Source organism: Taudactylus pleione, unplaced genomic scaffold (assembly GCF_031769625.1).
Source record: "Taudactylus pleione unplaced genomic scaffold, aTauple2 ptg001573l, whole genome shotgun sequence".
In the NCBI taxonomy this organism is placed as follows: domain Eukaryota; kingdom Metazoa; phylum Chordata; class Amphibia; order Anura; family Myobatrachidae; genus Taudactylus; species Taudactylus pleione.
In genome coordinates, this window is record NW_028285970.1 from 1,359,127 (window position 1) to 1,380,598 (window position 21,472).

A 21,472-nucleotide genomic window follows, 5' to 3' on the forward strand; every position below is an offset into this window, starting at 1 on the left:
AGCCATTTTGTTAGAGAAAATGGGTGTTTTCTCTGACAAAAGGACTGCATTGCTCTATATAATATGGGTATTGCTAGTGATAACCCCTATTAAAAAGCATATTTAGGAAGCATCAAGAGTATACACAATGGGCCTTCACATAACATTACCAGAACAGAAGAATTAAATTATTGAAACTTTTTTTTTATGCTATACTGTTTAAAACATAATTATTAGTTTTAAAGATAAAGGCACTACTGCAGCTCTCCAGTGTTTCACTTCACTCCTGCTGCCTAGTTCAAGTCAGTGAATAAGAAATCACACCAGCTGGCTAGAATAGTACTTAAACAGCAGTTCCAGTTTAAATAAAAACAAAAATGTCTCTCGTAAGTTAGTGTCATCCCTGTAATTAACAACAAAATGAAAAACAAGATTTGTTAATTGGGAAGGTTTTAAAAAAGTTTAACTGCTGTATCTTTTCTGCACTAACATATCCCAAATACCTCCCACTGTATGTGAAGCCCCACCACTCTGTGCCAGGATAGCCAACTCCCAGTTGAGAGGAGACCAGGTGCAGCCCAGCCGGAGTCCAGCGGTGTTGTGCCAGGGTGCAAGACTCAGTGCCACATGCTGGAAACTTGGAGCCTAGCTTCTGGCACCACAGTACAGCAGGGCTGTGTTGGCAAAGCTGAGCACTAGGTGAAGTGTATAAAATTAAGGATTACATAGAAAATGTACACTAAATTGTATATCCCTGTAAAGCATTGCAGATCCTGAACATTAAGGATTGTACTTCTGTGATATCTGAAAATGTGAATTTGTTTAAATGCTTGCTCTCATGTCCATGTATGGACTTTGTCAGTCCAAACTCCATGTACTCAGATATCAGAGCAGGCCCCCACTCAGGAGCAGGAAGTCAATTCTCCAGTGACCAGACTTTTCTACAATTGCTGGTAGATTTCCAATCGTTTTCCTCCAGCACATCTTGGTCATTCTGCCTTGCTCATTTTTCACGTTGCAATCCTGGCCGTAGACCTTCCTCAGGCCAAGTAATCTGCCATCCATCCCAGGGAGCAATGCTGTAGGTCGCAATCATGATCTTCATACCCTCATCTTCCCTTGGGCTAATTGTGGAGCTGGTGCTCGGTTTAATGTATGGAGCAGCAGCCAAGCGCTTGGAGATGCATTAAAGGCTAATTAGAACCACTGAGCAGACTTTCAGAGGAAGGTTAATGTCCCACCGTGCAGCGGTAGAAGATAGGTGTTGTGCAATATACAGACAATTTGGGGAACTATTATGCCATCCCACTCATGAGTCATAGTGTCTCTGGGTGGGAGAGGGATATTAGTAGGTCTTTGTTTCCTGGTGCTCTGCATAGCAAAGCAAGGGAACACACATGGCATCTAAACATTAGAGAGACTGGGGTAGCTCAAGAAGAACATAGCCATGCACCCACATTATTAAGCCATTCCCCATGGAATTCAGTAATGACACTTCTCAAAAGCGCATTAACAAGTCCCAAAATACTCCCAACAGTGATCAGGTGACAAAGCTTAATCGCTTGCCTAACTCCTTGATCTTTTGGGGCTTCTGCGGTCCATGTGGCTGCCCGGCATGGCCCAAGGCATTTGATTTAGGACTAGCAAGTGTACCTCCTTGAGCCCCAGTCCAGACCTTGGGTGTAATCATTGGATTACACAGTGTGACGGTTTGCATATCACCAACATTTTCATTCACATTTTCTAGTGTAGCGCTGTGCTCTCCCCCTCCATTTTTTTTAACTCAAAAAACACACAAAAGTTCACTAAAGATGATCAATTATGGAGGATCCAAAGTTATAGGCTCATCTACCATGAGCAACCTTTGTTTTATACCAGGAGGTGGATTGAAAACAATCCTGGATACGGGAACATAACTGAAGAGACTAGATATACATTTTCAACCATTTCCAAAGGTTTTAATGTGAGATTATTTGTGCCTAGAAGCTTTCACCCAATCCATGTGAAAATAAGTATTCTCCTTTATCCACACCCGTAGGAAGCTAATTCGGGAATGCATAATAGTAATTTCTTGGTGCCCTTCGATAATCTGAGGATAGTTGGGGGCGAAGCCTGCACCATTCAGTTATAATGGGAAAATATAGGTAAAAGATTACAATGCTAGACTATTCAGTTACATGTACATGCTATAAGGATATTTTTACTTGGTTTGTTCTTCTATATTTGTCATACATTGTTTTAGATTGCTCCCCTTAATATATACATGAGCTTGACATGTAGGGGTAAATTTACTAAAGTGAGTTTTTTTGAAATGGAGGTGTTGCCCATAGCAACCAATCAGATTCTAGCTATTATTTTCTAGAAGGTGCTGGTTAAATGTTAAGTAGAATCTGATTGGTTGCTATGGGCAAAATTTCCACTTCTAAAAACTCTTAATAGACCCTGTAATTTTTCTTGCTAGCGCAAGATAAAACTTGAAATGATAACCTTCAATTATGTGATGACAATATATGGACAAGTCCTATGTTTACATGAAAACTGCACATTATTTACTTATTACATGTTCACACAAGAAAAATAAACATGCATTTGATATAGAAAAAGAGTATGGAAGCGGCTTAACAACATTTAAAAATAACAAACTGTTTCCAGCCATGCCATAGGTACTTAGTACATATGGAAAGTGACTTCATCTACCATGACAAGATATTGAAGAACTGGAAGATCCAATCGTGTCATGTAATTTGATTAACGTGCATTGGACAAGTTGTTATGTATAGGGATGTGCACCGACCCCTGTATTTTGGTTTTGACAAAACTGGCTTTTGCGCGTTTTGGTTCTGTATTTTTTTTCTAAAAAAAGAAAATCCAAAAAACAGCTGAAATCACATGATTTGGGCCTGTTTTTATTCCTACAGTATTATCAACCCCAATAACATTTATTTCCAGTCTATTTTGACCACCTCACAGCTCACAATATTGATTTAATCTAGTTTAGGCCAAAAGGTTGCATCCAGCTAGCTGGCTGACTAAGCTAAGCGACAGCCGTGGGTGGCATTAACATGCGGCAGTTCAGCTCCCAACATGGCACAGAGTGGCATTGCAGTGGTAGACAGGATGGCAGTTTATTAAACTATGACCCTTAAGAAGTTTAAAAACCAGGAATGTTTTCCTGAACTAGGTCAGAGGCCTGAAGGAATTTGAATATGTTTTTGGACTGAAGACATGGAAAGGACGGAAGGATTGATTAGTCTTTAATGTTTTGATTCTTAAAAATATTTTAAGGAAGATCAATCTAGGCAGGGGCTCCGTGAGGGGTGGGGAGCGGGTACAGATTACCCGGGCCCGGGCTTCCTGAGGTACAGATTACCCGGTTCCGACGCCGCCCCCCCCTCCCTCAGCAGCCCAGCACACAGCGTGTGCTGAGCTGCAGTTGGCGACTGCTCGTGGCTGCTGAGCAGCAGCCACAGCAGTCTCCTATGCCTGTGCGGGGGAGCGATCACAATGATCGCGCCCCCCCCCCTGGCTTTGCGCCGGGCTGAGGGGGCTCAGAGCATCCCCCTCCCCGGCACTGCAAATCTTTATTTTTTTTTCGGCAAGGGGGCGTGGCCACGCCTCCCGATATTAGGCCACGCCCCCTATTACCGGGGCCCGCCTTGGCTCTTGGCGGCCCTGAATCTAGGATCAAGTTCTTCAGTTCCTAAAAGACATCTTTGATCTGGAGGAGGTTTTTTAATTTTTATACATCTAATAGAAATGAGGTGGCCTTGCTTGCCGAGGTGCTGCTAGAACATACTGTAAACAGAAGTTTACTTTGTACTCGGGAAGGTTGTTAGGGATAAAGCAGCCTGTAGTTCTCCGGTTGAACTAGAACTCCCAGTATCTCTGATGTTTGCTGGGCCTACTGGAAGTTATTTGTCAACAACAAGTTGCGTGCTTAGGGTTACCTCAGCCTGCTTTACGCACTGTACGTGCCATGTAAATATGTATGTGACCAATATACACAACTAATTTTTGTATTAAATGTATTTGCATACATCCTGGCAGGAAGATGCTCTGTGCTGCTGCTCATATTTGCCCACCCCATCAACTTGGTGGTACAGAATTTTTTATAAAAAATTGAAAGGGGCATCAGGAGATGCTGTCTATGGCCATTACAATTTCTAGACATTCATAAATTATAACATTTAAAATGTCAGGCAGCAATGCCCCATACAGCACATAATGCAAAGAAAAGAGGTGCAATATGGAGTTGTCCTTGGGCCCTGTCACCCACTCATGTTGTATATATGAAACAGGACATTCACAGATTAACAAACCAATCACTTCAGCGACAGGGATTGCTACTTGTGGCTGAAATTATTGGTTTGTTTGGGCCTTCACAAAACAAGCTGCCAATGCACAATGGACATTGGTGGCAATGATCCCATACACAAACTGGCTTTACAACATAGGTAAGATCAGATGTCGTTGTCATCCCCATCAGTGTGTACATCCTCTTCTTCACACAATATTAATTAGTTCCCGCTTGAATCCACTATTACAGACACCTCTGTATGTTTTTTACTAATACCCCTTTTACACCAGAGCAAAAACCTGTTTTTTTTGCTGGGTCTACCCGGGTTGCAGCTCAGTGTAAAAGGGTCCCTGAAAAATAACCTGGGTCAAGTGACCCTGCAATCCAACCCAGGTAGCTACCAGGGTTGGACCCAGGATGGACCCAGGTAATGGTGCAGTGTAAACGGTGCAACCCAGGTTATCTGATCTGGATCATGCCTAAAATGAGCGGATTGGTGGTTGTGGAGCAGTCACCTCCCACTTTTTATGACCTCACAGGTTTAGCAGGGCAGACCTGAGTTCAGTGTGAACAGGGCTGACCTGGGAGTAACCCAGATCAAAGGTGCAGTGTAAATGGGTCTGACCAGGGTTGGAACCATGTCCAAAAACCCAGGTCGGACCTGGGTTTTTGGTGGAAAAGAGGTATTAATTGCTGGTAAAGGTCAGTCTTTTTTACACTGGGGAAGAGTACCCCTGAATGAGGCAGCAGCCTCTTGATGAACAACACAGACAGCACCACTTTTTTATGGACCACAAAGCACCCCTGCCAAGTACGGACAGACCACCTACTGAGTCACAAATATGTGGACGATAAACTGCGGTCTGGCTGGCAGTGTCACCAAACAATAGTAGTGCAGCTAAGCTGCTAACACACACAAAAAAAAAAAAATCTTTTTTTTGTGGATTGATAATATTAATTTTATTTGACTTTTATTTTTTTTACACTGGGGAAGAGCACCCCTGAACAAGGCAGCAGCCCCTTGCTGAACAACACAGACAGCACCCCTTCTTTTATGGACAGCAAAGCATCCCTGTCGAGTGCAGTCAGTCACGGATCCAGGGTGGGCAAAAAGGGCATCGCCCCCCAACACACACAGACCCATCCAGACAACTTCTACTGAGGCTGCAGCAACTTGCAGTCAGCCGGAGCGGGGCATCCAGCCGATGCGGGCGCACAACTGCAGCCTTTGGTCTAGCTCTACCTGATCCTTTGTGTCCTTAAGTCACTGCAATAGTGACGCTTTTTCCCGGTCTCACATGCAAGATTTATTGCACGGTACTCTCAGTCTCTCAAACAGATGCTGCAGCAGGCAAGCAGGCTGGGGTGGTAGTGCTCATCCTGACTGGGTAGGTAATAATATGGTGTGCAGCTTATATCATGTGTACTCCTGTGGTTAGGTCACTGTGCTCATATCTCCCTGCCCCAGTGTCCTCAGTAAGTCACACCATCAGTATTATTAGTGGCCTACTCCTTCTCTATGTGGTTATCATGAGTCCAAGAGCCACAGTCAGTGGTCAGACATGTGACTGATATATATATATATATATATATATATATATATATCAATCAATCAATCAATCAATCAATCAATCTATCTATCTATCTATCAATCAATGTATCTATCTATCTATCTATCCAGTATATACAGTAAGGTGCAGAAATATTGGGACATTGACAGAATTTTCATATTTTGGCCTTTATTCACCACCACAATGGCTTTGAAATGAAACAAACAAAATGTGCTTTAACTGCAGACTTTCAGATTTAATTTGAGGGTAATTGCATCCAAATCAGGTGAACGGTGTAGGAATTACAAGGGTTTCTAATCTATATGTGCCTCCCACTTTTTAAGGGGCCATATACTGTATATATCATTGACCATGTCCCCCATTAAGCAGAGGAGGTAATCGGTCCCATAAACTACTACAATGTGAAACACAGTGGATTATAACATTAGACACCATGTCCCCTCAAGACCTCAATGAATCATTAGGACTTCAGTGTCTTATTTGAGTTTGTCTTAATCTACCAGACATTTATTACTTCTGATTGAGGTGGTTTAATCATGGGAGATATGTAGTATCCAATGCCTTCAGTTATAAATAGTGCATATATTTTACTCCTTTTGACATGTATATAGCCTTTACAACATGTTACTGGTTGTGGAGTGATATACAGTGGCGTAAGTTCATCCCAGACGCCCGGAGGCAAGTTATAATTTGGTGCCCCCCGTCACAGCCGCTGACACTGTAATGTAGCAATTCTCATGCAGACAAGACTATAGATAGACGAAGGCAGCAGCTAATGGTCTGACATGGAGCTCTCCACTAGTGTATGGTGGCTTCTCAGGTGCCGTGAAGGGCCATGACAGTACACTCCAGATACACAGTTACAGCCCTAAGTTGGGTGAGTATTTTGTGGACAATGGAGGAGGTGCCCCCTTCATAGCTGGAGCCCGGCGGCAGGCACCTGAAACATTGCATATCAGAAGCGAACTGTTGTTCTTATTTATGCGCCCGGAGGGCCGCCGTGTGGACTGTGTATGTATCTATATATATATATATATATATATATAGCACAGAAAGGAATGCACTCACCAGAGCTTCTCTTCAGATTATAAACAAAGGTTTTGGCAACTTATTTTATTCAGAGCATAGTTACGTGGTCACATGGATGGCGTTTCGACCGCACTAAATGCGGTCTTCATCAGGACACATACAGACAAAGTACAGGACACACATACAGATATCCTCCATCTCCACCACCTTAAATACCCTAGGCAATAATTCTAAAGCCTAACCCCACCCTCAGTCTAAATCCTTTTGATATTACGCCCAAAATACATATGATGTTTGGATCTAACTACTAATTTAATGAGATATTCTTTCAAGTTTTTTCTATTCTGTGCCCAGGTTTGTACGGAGAACTTTAACCTCTTGTTTGCATAATGGCATTGTTTTCTGAGTGAGACGCTTCTCAGTGATGCAGAAAATGTGCAAGTCAAGTGATGACGATGCAGCAAGGGTCCTCTTTGAGCAATTAAATTTTGACAGTTTACCATGCCAAACACCATGTGAAATTTATAATAAACTCAGTAGGCTTAAACGCCGCGAGGTGGACCTTTTGCTGCATGGTCAATTTTTGTCCGATTATTATAGGACAGAAAAGATACCTAGGGGCTTTCACATCAATAATGTTCCCACCATCGGCCGTAGGAATCCTAACTTCTGCAGCCGATGGTGTGGTATTTTAAACAAATGTTCCCTTGGTTTGTTAATGCTGGTGGTTGAAGAGGTAGGGAAGGAGTTGGCCATCACAAAGAAAGAAATTACTGTATTTGATAAAGAATTTGGTCCTATCCTTACCAATGATAAAACTGAACCCTGGCTTGAGAAACTTAGTACCAAGATAGAAAAATATAAAGCTGAGGTTGTTGCATTTAAAAGGAAAAAACTAGAGAGGGTAGAGTATGATTATAAGAACCACACAGTATACAAGTGGCTGATGGGAGAGGGCAATATGCCTAGTTTCCGTCGTCACCGTCACTTCAGAGATGTATGCTTTGATACTAGTTCAAATTCCACCTCAGAATCAGAAACCACTGACACTAGACCTCCATCGGGGGGTTTTTTAGGCATGGCCACAAGATCCCAAATGGGAGATTCAGCAATGATAAAAAACACCATAGGCCGCACCCAAGGAGGGGTAACCACAAGAGGGTGACCACGAAGCAAAAGGGGAGTGGTGAGATGCTGATCTTTAACCTTTCTGCCCATGTACTCACTGATGCTGAGACCAGTCTCCTCTCAAAAGGTTTGAGTTTTGTTCGGACATGCAAGTTTGATAGCTTTGATTGGTAAGTAGACCATTATAAGATAGGTAGAAAACTAAGACTTAAATCATTTTTTTCAAACAATTCGAGGGATGGAACCACATCAGGTACATTGGGCAATAAGTTTAAAAAATCTAGCAAATTTGATCCACCTTCAAATAACTCTAGTATTAAGACCTTCTTGAGGATGCTAGATAATGATGTTAATGCTATGGTTGAACAAATTAAGAATTACACGTTTAGTAATCTGCGGCAGGAAGAAAAACTGGCGCTTAGGAATCTTCAAGAAGATACTACATTAGTCATCCATAAAGCGGATAAGGGAGGAGCAATAGTCCTTCAGGACTTTGCTAAGTATGATCTAGAGATCCGTAGACAATTGAGCGATGCAGCCACCTATGAAAGAGTGTTGTTTAACCCAGGCCCTAGAATTAAAAAAGATGTTGATGCTTTGGTGAGTCTTGCTTTACTTGAGGGCTGGATTAATGAAACCACGGCAGAATTCTTAACTGTGGATTTTCCCATAACACCAATTTTATACACGCTACCAAAAGTACATAAGTCCCTTATTGACCCCCCAGGTAGACCGATTATTTCAGCCCGGGGGTCAATTTTACAACCCCTTGCTGAACTATTAGATCATTTCTTACAACAATGTGTAGTTAGATCAAAAACGTACACTAAAGACACTGGTCACTTTTTGGAAAGTTTGGATGACTTCGCTGAGATTCCTGAGAATTGTTATTTGGCTACTCTTGATGTCTGCTTCCTCTACACCATCATCCCACATGATGATGGTGTAGAGGCAGTCCGGCAGAGTTTGTTACTTGGGCCATATGTAGGACCCCCAATTGAATTTCTGCTTACTTTGTTAAGAACTGTATTGGAATGTAATCATTTCCTCTACGAGGATAATTACTATATGCAGAATGCCGGGACGGCCATGGGGTCGAATATAGCCCCGGCATACGTAAATCTTTACATGGACCAATATGAACGCTGCCATATTCTGTCTTCTTATCAGGATCATATTTTACACTATCGACGGTATATTGAGGATATTTTCGTCATATGGCAGGGTAGTACTGAGTCCTTTAAGATGATGCTTGATACTCTGAATTCGCTTAATAGCCCAGTGCGTTTCACAGGGGCAATTGATGGGGAATGTATGAACTTTCTTGATGCGTCAATTTTTAAGAAGCAGGGTCGTTTGGCTTACACGCTGTATAGAAAACCCACAGATAAAAACACCACGTTACTGGCCACCAGTCATCATCCTGTTGGATTAAAACACAATCTACCGATATAACAATTTTTACGGGTGCTTAGAAATAATTCTGAACCTGAACTGGCGGAGATCCAGCTAACTGAGATTAGCAATAGATTGTATGCCCGTGGTTACGCCAGACAAGAAGTTGACAAAGCTGACGTTGTTAGGCCAAAAGATATCCCTGACGTTCATGATGGCAGATTAATACTGGGGACTCGCTGTGACACCGGCCTTAAGGCAGTGCAAAAATCAGTAAGGAAGCACTGGCCTCTTATACAAACAGATCCAATGCTTAAGGGGATTGGACCCAAGCCACCGCTGTTAAGTATGCGATGGGGTACAAACTTGAAGGACCTCCTCTACAGGACAAATAGGCCGTCCATGAGGAAAGAACAAGAAGATTGGCTGGCAAAAAATCGGGTGCTTTTTCTGTAGGTACCTATTTCAGAAGCTGAGTTTTCCAACAGCTTACGGTGCACACCGGAAGTGACCAAGCCGGATGAGTGGAATGCATGACTTCTGGTTTTGCTGGAACGCAAACCGGAAGTATGCGGCAGTGCGACCTTGCACTGGATTGATGCAGTTATATGTGTAACTTCAGCGCTTCAGAGTGCGATGTAACAAAGAGGATGGTGCTATAGAAGTAAGCCTGGTGGCTACACATAGTATGAATTATGCACATTAGGCCATTTCCACCCCGCAAGTAACACTTCCGGTCCCGGGGGGACGTAGGGGGTGGGGTTAGGCTTTAGAATTATTGCCTAGGGTATTTAAGGTGGTGGAGATGGAGGATATCTGTATGTGTGTCCTGTACTTTGTCTCTATGTGTCCTGATGAAGACCACGTCTTGTGCAGTCGAAACTTCGACCATGTGACCACGTAACTATGCTCTGAATAAAATAGGTTGCCAAAACCTTTGTTTATAATCTGAAGAGAAGCCCTGATGAGTGCATTCCTTTCTGTGCTTTATGAAAATTTTTGATACCAATTGGATGTCAATGAATGGACACCCCAGGCTTTTACCTACTGTTTGGTTGTGAGTGCTGACTCACTCTGAATATATATATATATATATATATATATATAGTGCAAATATGTTAGGTGATTAGCGACTTACGTATATTCTACAATGATTGGTGGAATGTGTGACATAGACCAACAAATATACCATGCGAAATAAAAATAAAAATCACAATTTAATATTTAAAAAATATATAACTAAATCTTGTGCATACAAGCACAGATATTACAGGTAAATAAATTATACAAATAAATAGATAGAATTTCCCACAGTGTGCAAATAGTGCTAATAAATATTTAAGATGATATTAAAAATGCAATTCATACTTTTAAATACATATTAAAAACAATTGGAGTTGATATATTATTATAAAAAAGCCAGTTTACACAAAGGGATCAGTGGATAAAAGCAAGTAAAAAGGTATATGTTTAAAATATTCCAGAATTTGTTAAAAGTATATAGGAAGTTTTCTACAAAAATGAGATGCTTATCTGTAAAAGTTCATTCAATCAGGCAAGGCAGTTATTCCAACGCGTTTCATCCACTTGGGGACTTCATCAAGGGGTGCAGTTACTCAGGATTTGACACTTTTTATACCCTTAATGAGACAGGGCTCCAACTGTCTCATTTAGATCATTCATGACCTCACTTCCAGTCAGTCATATTGAAAAAGGGCACTCTTTTTTACAGAGGTTCATACTGAATTAATAATATGTACTCTGTCTCACATCTAACCATAATATAGAATTTATAACTTTTCATTGGTGTTTTCTAAAGTCCAAAGTGGTTTAATACCACTTCTTCGTATACTGGCTTCCGCCCTTACTAAATCGGCTTCCGCCCAATGATGACGTCATCTGTCATGTGACCGGTAGTACAGGTTAACTTTAGGCCATTCCATGAGGTGTCCGTCCGCCATTTTGTTGTAGTCCGTATGCTGTTGTTGCGTCCGCCATTTTGTTGTAGTCCGTGTACAATTGAATCTCAGTTCGGCAGGGTTCTTCAAGTGTTCTCTAGCTTGCGCCTTTATCTTTGCCCACTTGTGGTATCCTTTCACTCCCCATTTTTCACTACACCTGTAGTGAATAGAACATAGCAGCATCATCGTTGCTATGGTAACGGGGACACCATCTTTCATATACGGCTGATGAAAAATAAGGGGAAAGAAATTAGAAAAATGTATATAGAGATATATATATATAAGTAGAAGGCTAGCTTCTTAATCATGTATTTAGCTGGACATGTGTATTCACTCAACGAAGGTAATATATAAAAAATCTCTGATACCAATGTGAGAAAGCAGTGAAAAACATGTATGGTAGTTCCAATATTATATGTAAAAAGTCTCTTATACTAGGAAACAAATTTTTAAAAACAAAAAATGGGTAATATAAAATGACTAATTAGTCTTGTATAAAATAGAGTCCAATGATGGCTTCAGTGCTCCACAACTTATGAATCCAGGTTGTTCAATAACTGAATAAATAAATAGATAGAATCTTCATTTTTTCTCCAGGATTTCTGACTCATACGTGACCCATAATACTCAAAAAGGACTGAGTGGCTATTCAACGCCCTACTGTGGATATCATATACTACAACATATATCTATAAAATGGTCCATGGACCAGCACTCAACAGGCTATGCATAGCACATAAAGGTTCCGGTGTCCTCCTATATGGTGTCAGCAGAGTGTCCCAAATATAGATCCAAGAAGGCGGCACTTGGAGATTTGAAATGTAAGTAACAAATCCAATTTAATGATCAACGTTTCAGAGGTTGAACCTCCTTTCTCAAGACACTGACATACAAGAACATATAACACGCAAACACAGTTAAATACCTGACAGACATGATAAAACCACCTCCCGCTGCACACTTCCGGTGAACAAGAGGGACACACACGTGACGGTGTATCCACTGACGTCACAGTCGGGCGCATCAGACAACCCCACCAATGGCAAAAGCTGTTGGGGAATGCAACCATGGCGACCAACAGTAGAACGGAAGCCAGAATGTAAACACCACAGCATCAGCCATTTACAAACAAATAAAAACAACAAAAAATGACAAAGTGTTGCACTATATAGTTTACATAACACACTGGGAAATCTATAGCATATTGCATCAAAAAAGAATCTGCAACAAATATCTAATGGGAAATAGGTATAGGAAAAACGAGATGGTTCACTACAACATCTCATACCTTATGACATACAAAAATGCAATATTGCACTGCTCATACTATGAGACACACAATAGCAATAGTTGGTATACATATAGAGTAGAATATAGCCCTAAACAAAAAAACATATGAAGAAAAACAAACTTCAACACAGAATAATTGCTACCAATACATAGAAAAAATACATTATAGATTTTAAAGAAAACAACTCAATCCAAGTGACTCGTTAAAACCCCTCGGGACAATCGTGTCCAGCAGGAAGATCCATCTGGATTCGAGTTGTAGCAATCGCTTGGGTCTACGTCTATCACCTGCAAAAGTGAGTAGGGGTTACCCTGGAAAATCCAGTGATATCAGTTTTGACTAAAAAGTGTTTAAGGTTGCGACCCCTAGTATAACATGGGCGAATTCTGGTGTCCGCCAGTGTGGGTAATTCAGGGTCAGATTGGACCAGAGGCCATAGTTGTTTAATCTTTTCATTGCTGATCCTGCTGCTAGTGCTATATCTATTAACCCAAGTGATCACATTCTGATCAAAAGGTTTAGAACGTGGATTTAATAGATCTTTGCAGTTAATAGCCAAAGCTTTATTTTTAGCTTGAAGTGACCTCATTAGTATTAATGGTATAGGTCAATTTGGCAACTACATCGGAGGAATTATATGTTAAAATTAAATTAGTAAACATTTGTTCTGTACCAGTCCAAAAAATTAGAATATCGTCTATGTATCTAAGATAAAGATACACATACTGTGTAATACTGAGATCAGTAAAAAACAGCTGTTTCTCCACTTCATTCATGTAGGCATTAGTGTCCGATGGGGCAACACAGGACCCCATCACACACCCAGCCAACTGTACAAAGAAATGCCCATCATACAAAAAATAATTGTGTAGAAGTGTATAGAAGTGTATACTCCAATTACATTATTGGTAATCAAATTTTTAACCGCCGCAAGTCCCTCACCATGTGGAATACATGTGTAGAGACTTGCAACAGTGTTGACGTCGCAAGTCTCTACACATGTATTCCACATGGTGAGGGACTTGCTACGGTTAAAAATTTGATTACCAATAATGTAATGTATGAGGGACCAAGTGTCCCATTGTTCATGAGTTTATTGGAGTATACACTTCTACACAATTATTTTTTGTATGATGGGCGTTCAGTGACAGGATGCATTGCATTTAAAATGCGATATGTGATGTACCCTGCCCCATGTCATCAGTTATCAATAGATTGTGTATGGGTCATTGTATGGGCCTTCCTCCATTTTTACTACAATTTAAGAAAAAGTGGTGATTAGGGATGTGCAGTGTCCAAAAGGTTTGGGACTGAAAATGGGAGTGGGCAGGGCTGGAAGTGAGATGAGTAATAAGTAGAGAGGGAGAGGAGTCCAGGTTAATTTTTAAAACTGCCCCCCAAAAAGAAAAGTCTAGATCCGCCCCTGCCTGCTGTGCAGAGTCACAACTACGTGGACGATAAACTGCGGTCTGACCGGCAGTGTCACCAAGCAATAATAGTGTAACTACTACTACCTAGCACACACACAAAATGAAAAAAAAAAGACTGTAACTTTTATTTTTATTACACTGGGGAAGAGCACCCCTGAACAACACAGCACCCCTTTATGATCTGTAGCCCTAGCCCCTTGATGGACAGGACTAGACAGCAGCAGTCCATTCTGTACTGCAGCCCCTGCCCCTTGATTGACAGGAAAACAGTGAGTGACACAGCAGCACCCCCCACTTTATTTACTGCAGCCCCAGTCTGACAAATAAGGTTGTCAGCAAACACCACCACCCAGAGCTACATGATGTCCTTAAACGAATGGTCTAAAGCTATGAAACGCAGCTGGGGATCCAATTCCAAATTATTCAAAAGTGGAGTGAGCAGCTGGCCCGGTCTCATCCCTGAGTCAGAGATATGGAGCATACACACGGTCAGATTTGTCAGATCTGTCAGATCTGTTATATGAACGATTGAACGATTGGAACGATTTTCCAAAGATTTGAGCGGTTTGAAAGATTGAACGATTTTTGACTGCATTAAAATGAATGGAATGGTTCAAGTCTGAGTGCAAACACATCAGATGTCAGATATCGTTATCTGACCATTGGGAATGCGCATCGTTCATCATTCAGGCATGTCAGATATGTCAGATTTTCCTTCAGATATGAACGATTGAATGATTTTTTAAATCGTTATCGTTCAGATCTGAAGAAAAATCTGACCGTGTGTATGCACCTATACTGTGGACCAAAAACCCTGTTAAAAAAAAAAAAAAGTTACAGGAGATGTGTAAATATACTGGGTACATTTAGAGAATTCCTCTCAAACAGACCACGCCTCAAATATCAGCTGCAAGATGGCACCAGCTTACAGAATAAAACTCCTTTTCCACGTTGAAGCTCAAAAAAAAATAGGGACCTTCCGTTTTTTACGCAGTGCAAGCAATGATAGCTGTCTAAACCATTTCTAACAAATGATAATCATGAATAAACTAGAGGAGATGTGGAGTCAGAAAAACAATGTGGATGGATTGCAAGTTGTTTGACATAATTGTGGTCAGGATTTTAAAATCCAAATGTAACAACATGATCAGCCTGTATGATGAAATTTGATCAGGGCTCTTCCCAAGTTTCAAAATGAAAGAGTAATGAGCAGCATTAAAACTGGCAATTAGTCATTACATAACTTATGTTAAAGTGAAGTGAGAAAGGGAACTAAAGGATTTTAAAATATTAATAATAAATATTATAATATGTAGAGCCTTTATCTGGGTTGGTTACGGGATCCCGATGGTCAGAATACCGTAGGGAGCATCCCAACACTCAAAATCCCTACAGATTTATTCTAACCCTTACCCTAACCAACCCCCTAAATGTAACCCACCTCTTCTACATACTAACCCTAACCTTACTGTCCCGACTTATTTAATCTCTTCCTAATTCACTCTCTCTATAATAAAGAAATTTGGCAATAAGCAACCTAGGTCAATGATTAGTGTTACCATGATTAATATTTTGATTATTTTGATTACCAGTTATTGATATAATGCACACATATTCTGCAGCGCTGTACAGCTAATATTTGGCCATTCAGCCAATATTTGGTACAGCTAATATTTGGCCCATTGACCACCTCTGGACCTCATTCAGAGGCGGTCGCTCGGGAGCGATCGGTCGCACCCAAAGTGATTGAGAATATGCAAAGCGAGTGCTCAATTGCAAATAAGCGCGGAAACACCCACAACAATGAAAGCACACCTCCTATCTCTACGGGCTAATTCAGAGTCGGTCACAGGCGGCAACCTACGTCAGCACGATTAACACCTGTTACATTGTTAATTGCCTACAAACATCGGTAGAGGCAGAAACCATCGCCTGCACTCGCAATGCTTAAGGTAGACCCTGGGCTACCTTTAGCACTGCGAGCAGTAGCATCATTATTGCAACGAGATGACGTGTGTGATCATTCGCTTAGTAATATATGCACGCCCATAAAATGCCCTTTTTAAGGTCAACCACGCCTGCGTTCGCGCTACCACACCCCCGTTCACAAGCACCTTCCTCTGTAACCACCCACAAACGGCACGAAATGTCAATCACAGCTACGACCTCGTAGTGACTAGCGAGCAAGAGGATTGCGGTCGGAAAGACAGGCTTGCGCATGCGCACTGCCATGTGTGCACATGCGCAGTTGAAAAAAACATTGTTCGCTACGTCCAACCGCCTCTGAATGAGGTCCTCTGTCCCAGTGGAGCTTACAATCTATATTCCCTACCACATGTACATGCATAATAGCGTTAATTTTTTTATTTTTCGTTGGGTGCCAATTACCTTACCAGTTTATTTTGGAGTACACGGAGGAAACCCACACAAACGTGGGGAGAATATACAAACTCCACACACTTGAGCCATGGTGGAAATCGAACCCATGACCTCAGTGCTGTGAAGCAGTTATGCTAACGATTACACCTTCCATGCTGTCCACGATTAGAACCCAGTCTATGTGCTCTCTCTTGGGTGAAATGTGTGACATCACCCAAGAGGCCCAGGGCAGCAACATTGTTTTCTGTGAAAAAGTCCAGAACACCTATGAATCTGAAGTTATTTTGCCTATGGTGATTCTCAAGTTCATGTTATTTCTCCATTAAAGACTAATTAACTTACTATGTGAGGCTATAGAATTTCTCTGCATCACTGGTATGGGTTTCAAAAGCAGTAATTCAATCTGTTTTAGAATAAAGCTGGGAAATAGCATTGGCAATATATATCCTGCAACTTCTCCATCATAGGCATCATGATTTTCAGCAGGCATCCTGACTGCTGAGATTTCATACCCATTGCCAGGCAAATACAAATTGACACATTTCTATAGGTGTTAAATCCCCTTCTGTCTCCCTTCTCACCCCTGCTGATCCTTCCCCATGGCCCTGGGCCTTTGTCTCCTTTTCTGTTGAGGAGACTGCAAAAAGCTATTTAGAAAATCATGATGTCTATGATGGAAAAGGGAGTGGGTACAAAATGCCGGCAGTCGAGATGCCTGCTGTCAATATACCGACAGTGGCATCCCGATGCTCAGGATCCCGACAAGGGTCCGGTAAGAATAGTACTCCTCTGCTCTTCTCCCCCAAATCCTCTGTTCCTACATCCTAACACTAACCCTCCCCACCCCACCCCACACCCTAACCCCCCAGTTGTGCCTAACCCTAACCCCCCCTTGGGGGTAACTAACCCTAACGTCACCCTCCCCTAGCCTAACCCTAACCCCCTCCGTGACGCCTTAACCTAATCCTCCCTCTCACGGCTAAAACTTAACAAGCCACACTATACTTACGTTCGGTACCCCGGCTGTCAGGATTCTGGCATCGGCATGTCACCTACTGTTGGTATTCCAGCTCCGGTCTTCAGGCCAGATAGTGGCCTTCTGGCACAGGGATTTCGGCAGCCGGGATGCCGGCAGTAGGTATATTCACTACATCCCATTTGCCTGTGTACATTTACCAATGGAGGAGTTATCAAAATATTTACAGTTAATGTAGATGTTTGCTAAATGTATCAGTACATTTAGCCAGCAACAGAATGAAAGGAAAAGGCAAAATCTCAGCTTGTCAGGCAGTTTTGCAAGCTATTATATATATATATATATATATATATATATATTAGCTTAGCTTCCTACATATATATATAATACCACAAATATAATTTACAGGTTGAGTCTCCCATATCCAAATATTCAGAAATACGGAATATATTTAGCATGACTAAGAAAGTGAAACCTTTGCATTCTGATGGTTCAATGTACACAAACTTTGTTTAAAGCACAAAATTATTAAACATATAGTATAAAATAACCTTCAGGCTGTATGTATAAGGTGTATATAAAACATAAAAGCATTCTGTGTTTAGATTTGGGTCCCATTCCCAAGATATGGTATACAAATATTCCAAACTACAGAATATTCCATTATCCAAAATACCCCTGGTCCTAAGCATTTTGTATATGGGAGACTCATCCTGTATTACTGTCATCAAGAAGTAAAACCTATGTTTGGCAAGCAATTATCATTACATAAAAATTGTAAAAATCTATTAATAAACAGTGTAAAAAAGGCTTCTCAATATGTTTCACAAAACGACAACTGTGACCTTAAATTTGTCCAAAAATATTGTATCCAATAAAAATTTTATTGTTTCACGTCTATGAGCTCATTTATATGTCCAAAATTTGTAAAATTGTATCCAATGGTCTTATTCATCTTACATATTGCATTATGAAACCAGTCACATTGATAATTTAATATTGGATCTTTCTTGTGGCTCCAATCACCCTCTATATGCTATAGAATAATTGAATGAAGGGGCAAAGGAGAGCGTCTGCAACTTCACCTGATGTTATGCTCCTACACACTGTCACTGTGGTCAGCTATAATACAGACTGTTGTGCTGCTGATTCTTACCAAGAGCTGTCATTACAGTTAATATATACTCAGTCTCTCATCATGCCACTTATGTAGCCATATTAATTTTGGCTAAAACAAAAACACGTCCAAATTACCACACGATTATTTATCATTTTAAGTAAAATATGGAATGCTCATATGTATTTATATGGGGAATGAGGTGTTGTAAATAGAGGGTTAAATTAGTTAAATAGATGCAGGACTCAAGTATGTTGTATTAGTTAGAAGAGAGAGAATAGGGCATGATTTGTAATGTATATATTTTATTTGTACACATGTGGGACAGGGATGAAGTCAGTGGCAGCAGCATGAGCTTTGGAAGGTGCTAGAAATGGCATGCGACTAGAATAGGGCAGTTAGAGAGTGGCTCATGCTGTGGGCGGGAGAGTAGTGGAGTCGTGCGGAGGAAAGGGAGTTAGGAAGCCGTTGGAGCGCTGAGGGGCAGTCTGCTGTTCCCCCTCGAGCGCTTAGGACACTGTCTCTCCGGCGCTGCCTAGCCACTGGAGCTATTAGTGGCAGTGACGGGGGAGCCTGTTGACACTAGAACCAGAGAGGGCTTACCTGCATCAGCTGAGGGAGAGGACAGCGCTAGCTGGGCTTCGGCATCGTTGCTGAGTGAGACACAGGAAGCGTGTCATAGGGTCGGGCGGCAGCCATCCTGTCAGAGCTGGAGGCAGGGAAGCTGGCCACATTGACAGCTGAGTAGGAAGGGGGCGTGGCCATCACACGGCACCCTGCATTGCAGCTCAAGCTAACTCACTGCCTGTCCTGCCTGTCACAGACAGCAGAGCCAGCCCTCCGTAGGAGAAGGAGGAAGTTACAGTGCAGATAAAGCGTGGGTGAGTAAACAAAGATATACACACTGCACAGCAAGCAGCACTTATGCATCAGCAGTATTATCTTTAGTTATCTGCATCCAGGAGCACATTAATTATCAATAATGCAGATCCCCACATAAGGGACAGAGAGAGTTTTCAGCGCATCTTAGTTAATAGGATAATATTCAACAGCAACTACTGCATGGAAGTTTATGCCATATGCTGAACTTAGTAGTTTCAAATTATATCCGGGGAGGAGAAGAAGCATAATAAAAGAATCTGTTTGTAATACAGGGAGTAATACAGGAAATCCTTGTGAAGTATTAAATCCCAAGCTGGGGAGGTAGAAAGCAGTGTAACAGAAGAAAGGAAAGGATACCTATTGCAACATATTACATTTATAACAGTGGGATGACCACATAGACTAATGTTATTGGATTACAAATCCGATCTTGTAGACTTCCAGAGAACAGCATATTTAGCTGTATATAGCACTGGCTTCATCTCTATAAACCTACTTGTAAATATTATGAACTTTGTAAATATATATGGAAAAGGGTAACTTTAGCACTTATGGAGGACAGCATTGTACTTTAATAATATATAGATTTCCTTTTAAGCTTTGCTAAGTGCTACTAGATTCAACCCTTAAGGTTCTGGACATTTAAAGACTCAACTTATCTGCCACAAATACAGACTTAAAAGCAGAGACTAATTGCATAGCAAGATATTTAATATTAGGGTACTTATATGGTAATTGAATGTTCCATTTGCACATGGAAATAACTATATGTTCTTATAAATGTATAATTACCTAAGAACGTTAAACGTGAATATATAATTTATTGATAAAAAGTATTACCATATCATAATTGGTAATACTTGTGTGTAGTACTTCCCATTTGGAACAGGAGGAGCGTCACCGTCGGAGACCTGTGGAGAGAAATAACAGGTGGTCAGTTATTGTATGTTATTTTATGTACATCACAACGCAACTTTATATGTGCAGCATTCATCACATTTAAAGTAACCTGGGTTAATACTGACAATAGTATTTTATCAGGTTGTCCTAAGCTGTTCATTTTATTAGAGCTTAGGTGGAGGCATAATATCACATTAAAGGAGTATTAGCAACCTCACTAGGGTTTAGTAAGGTTACATTTTGGAGGCACTGCGCTGAGATACACTCAAGGATAGTATAATGGAGAATTTTAGTGGAAATGATTTAAGGGTCTGGTGCCACAGAAAAGGAGTAGACCCTAAACGATGCTTTGGGGTAGGGGGAAATTTCTCGGAATTTACAGACGATTATATTATCAAACAAGTAAGATCGTTATATGGTGTCATTCAGCCAAATATTGTAGACAAATGGAGGGGAGATTTGGGATTTGTGTGTGCCATGTTAATAGAGACAGAAAGGGATTTAGACCCAAATTTAATCCCAATGATGATGGTGGCTGACAGTAGTTCAGGAAGGAGATGGAATATTATTTGGCCTAGTAATGGAGAGGATGAAGAGGCTGAATCATCTCCTTTGTTAATCAACCCAAATTCTCATGGAGATAACTCTGAACAAAGGAAAGATGGAGAAGGAGATAGTAACATAAATAATGAGAAATTAGGAAGTAAATTTGAGACTATAGTAGATAGGGTCGTAACTCAGCTAGAAAGGTGGCACTACGAAGGAAGCTATCATAGATTACGAATATTTTCAGGTATTCAACCAGTTCCAGTAGGGGAGGAAACTTTTGAGGCCTGGAAGGAGGCAGCCGTACAACAAACTGAGGAGTGGAAATGTCCCAACCACATTAAGAAACAAAGGGTGGTGGAAAGTCTTAGGGGACCAGCAATGGGAGTCATTCAGGCCACCAGGCGTAGTAACCCAGACGCTACTATTGAGACTTATTTTGAGGCATTAGACTATGCCTATGGAACCCTGGAGGATGTAGGAGATCTGATTTCCAGGTTGCACCATACTTTTCAGGAGCCTGGAGAAAAATTAAGTATATATCTATTTAGACTAGACAAATTGCTGTATAAAATAGTAGAGAAAGAGGGA

General features: G+C 41.1%; 1 protein-coding gene across 1 annotated transcript in view; it reads right to left on the reverse strand.

Annotated features, from left to right (window-relative positions):
- Window positions 1–19,207, reverse strand: part of LOC148442294 (uncharacterized) — a 115,734-nt gene extending 96,527 nt beyond the window's left edge. Inside the window, exon 1 of the mRNA XM_088464046.1 lies at window positions 19,157–19,207. The gene's annotated coding sequence lies outside the window, so the exon portion shown is untranslated. The remainder of the gene's footprint in view (window positions 1–19,156) is intronic.
- Between the last annotated feature and the right edge of the window lie 2,265 nt (window positions 19,208–21,472).